This window comes from Cervus canadensis, chromosome 16 (assembly GCF_019320065.1).
Source record: "Cervus canadensis isolate Bull #8, Minnesota chromosome 16, ASM1932006v1, whole genome shotgun sequence".
Taxonomy (NCBI): Eukaryota; Metazoa; Chordata; class Mammalia; order Artiodactyla; family Cervidae; genus Cervus; species Cervus canadensis.
Window position 1 is genome coordinate 37,929,013 of NC_057401.1, and position 3,548 is coordinate 37,932,560.

A 3,548-nucleotide genomic window follows, 5' to 3' on the forward strand; every position below is an offset into this window, starting at 1 on the left:
TCCATCAAGGCTGAAACTGGAAATCACTTTTGCTTGATATTACATCCTGTTTGTATAAGTTTGGGAGTGTTTCTACAATATCTTTCTTAAGCCACATATCTTTCTAGTTAAAAAAAATTCTAGTTTAAAAAAATCTGACCTTTGTCAGAGATGAAGGTAGCTGAAATACTTTTAAATGCTGACCTGTCCTGTGAACTTTTGGTTAAACATTACCTAACAGTGGGACATCCCTGGGGGTCCAGTGCTTAATATGCCACAGTCCTGTTAAAAGTGGCCGACACCCCATCTTCTGCTGAGGTACACCTAGTGCTTTTGCTGTCAGAGCAAGTGTCAACATTAATAAACCTCTCTTTGCTGCAGTGACTGGTGATTTCAATAGTTACTTTTGCTTTTAGGAGACACACGGAGAGTATTTATTCCTGAGGGCAAAGAGAGGAGTGGATAGTCTAATACTCAGACCAGAATCTATTTCCCAAAGTAAGGTGGGGTTAGGGAGAGGAAGTCAAGTCTTTTTTCGGGTCGTGCCCTGTGGTTTGTTGGAGCTTAGTTCCCAGACCAGGAACAATCAAACCCACACCCCTTACAATGGAAGCACAGAGTTTTAACCAGTAGATGGCCAGAGAAGTCCCAGGAAGCCAACTCTTTTTTTATTTTTTAATTGAATTAATTTTTATTGAATTGAATTAAAAATTGAATTAATTTTTATTGGCGTGTACTTGCTTTACAATGTTGTTAGTTTCTGCTGTATAGCAAAGTTAATCAGTTAAATAATACATATACATGTATCCACTCTTTTTTAGATTTCCTTCCCATTTAGGTCTCCACAGAACATTGAGTGGAGTTCCCTGTGCTATACAGTAGGTTCTCTTTAGTTATCTATTTTATACATAGTATCAATAGTGTATATATGTCAGTCCCAATCACCTGCTTTTAATAGAGGAGTGTTTCCATGAGCCTCAAGGCAGATCATTCCTCAGAATATTCTCCACTGAGTCACCCACCCACACATCCATCCTCTGATCAGATATTCATTTACCATTTTTATCTTTGAGGAAAATGCAGAAATAAATAAAACATCATCCCTGTACCTACAGCTTTTAATCAAGTGGAAAATCAATCACAACAAATCATAAGATTCATTAACTTGAATCTCACTGCGTGAACTGCAGCTCGTTGCCACTTTCTAATTCATCATGTGATAACATCAGTTCTTTCTGAAAGTCTTTCAAAAGTGTTTGCTTGTCTTACACTCTCTGTGTGCGTGTGTGTGTGTATATGTGCACTAAGTTGCTTCAGTTGTGTCCAACTCTTTGCAACCCCATGGACTGTAGCCTGCCAGGCTACTCTGTCCATGGGAATTCTTCAGGCAAGAATACTGGAGTGGGTTGCCATGCCCTCCTCCAGGGGATCTTCCTGATCAAAGGATCAAACCTGAGTCTCCTGCATTGGAAGGCAGGTTCCTTACCACTAGCGCCACCTGGGAAGCCCACTTTACACACTAAGCCATGTATTCATTAAACTTACCCTGTGTACCAAATTTTCTCACCTTGGGTTTCAAAGGCTCCATCTGTCTAACCATAGACAGATCACCTCTCTCCCCTTCAAAAGATGAATCACAGCACCTTAATGTGATCATGGCCACTGCTTTACACAGGAAACAATGACTGAATTAATACAACTCTTTGCTTTTGGGGGTTTTCACAGGATACTTGGTACAGATTTAGCAGGACAGCAAAACAAGTAACTAACAGTGTTATCAGCAACACTCAGAGGGACTCTGAACCAAGAGCCTTCTTGTTGCCAAGGAGAAGACCCTGGCAACATCATTTGGAGAGCCAAAGTGGATAAAGGTATTAGCAGGGCATCTTGCCCTCAGCCAGCCATCCCCTGGGCTTTGCAAGAGCAGAGAGTCTGACTTTGTGCTATGGAAAATCAAAAGGTTGCAAAGACTTGTTATCCCGTGGCTGTGGAGGTAACCTCCCCCTGGATCTGGCAGTATGTGCAAACTATGTTGAAACCCTCTATCACACCATTGAGAGATCTTTCATCTTAATCCAGTGTGCTCACTTGTGTGAGCACTCACAGAAGTCAATCAGTCACTCACTTGTGTCTGACTCTGTGACCCCATGGACTGGGGCACACCAGGCTCCTCTGTCCATGAAATTTTCCAGGCAAGAATAATAGTGGAGTAGATTGTCATTTCCTTCTTCAACTTAATCCAGGGTCGACTTCAAAGATGAGCTTTCATTATTTGGATGTACATCTTTTAAAGGCACTTCATCCTGAGGAGAAATGTATACTGCCCATGGAAATTAGGGCCCTTACTTCATAAATGGTGAGGAAAGACCTCTAACATAAACTAATGTTTTTTTTTTTTTTTAACATAAACTAATGTTATGCATGTATCTGCCTGATTTTAGACTAAGTGCTCGGAACTAAGCTTTCTTGCCATCATTTCCTCAGTGGTTATCAGACAAATCAGTAACAAGATGAATGAACAGACCAGTTACAGTAGATCCATATGATAGAATACTGTGCAGAAGTAAAAAGGAAGAGTATTGGCACACAAAATACACAAGTAATTATGCTGAGTGAATGAAGACAGATAAAAGTGAGTATAGGCACTTTCCTGGTGGTCCAGTGGCTAAGACTCCAAGCTCCCAATGCAGAGGGCTTGGGGTCGATCCCTGGTCAAGGAATTAGATCCCATATGCCGCAATGAAGAGTTTACATGTCGCAGCTAAAGATCCTGTGTACCACAACTAAGACCTGGTGCAGCCAAATAAATAAATATTTTTAAAAGGAGATACAAATTTTAGAAAATGCTAATCTCCAGTGATGGAAAACAGGACACTGACTTCCTGTGGCGGGGGGTGATGCAAGTATGGATCGGAGGAAGGGAGTACAAAGGAGCAAAAGGAAACTTCTGGTTTGACAGATGCACACATACATGTCCATACACACACTTGCACACACACACGCATATATGTCAAAATTTATTGTGGTGATGGTTTCACAGGTGTGTATTTATATACATATATATATATGCAAACACATGAAACTGTACACTTTAAACATGTTCAGTTCATTGTATGTCATTTATACCTCAACAAAGGGTAACAAAAGAGTAGGTACTATTATGATATATCCTATTGCTACCTGAACTAATCTCATTTACTCACTTCAAAGTTTCTGGGGGCACAGCTGATGGTCTGCTCTTGGAGGCTACAGGAAGAGATCAAAGAACATTGATACGGACACTGAGCTGGTCTCCTCTGATGAGGACCTCAGTCCAGGACACTCATAGGATCTGGTTGGGCTCAACGTGTTAAGAGAATATAAATAATGAGGTGAGCTAGGGTTGTGGACATTCCTTGGTGCTCCCATCCCTTCCTGACACCACTCTTCATGACAAAATTTCTAATCTGGTCAGATTTCAAAGACATCAATTGGGCTGCGCTTATTATTAGATGGAGTTATTGTTTCTCAACTGAACAAACGCAATCTTTGGTCTCTTTCTTTCACTTTTTCTTCCATGCAGGTGAATT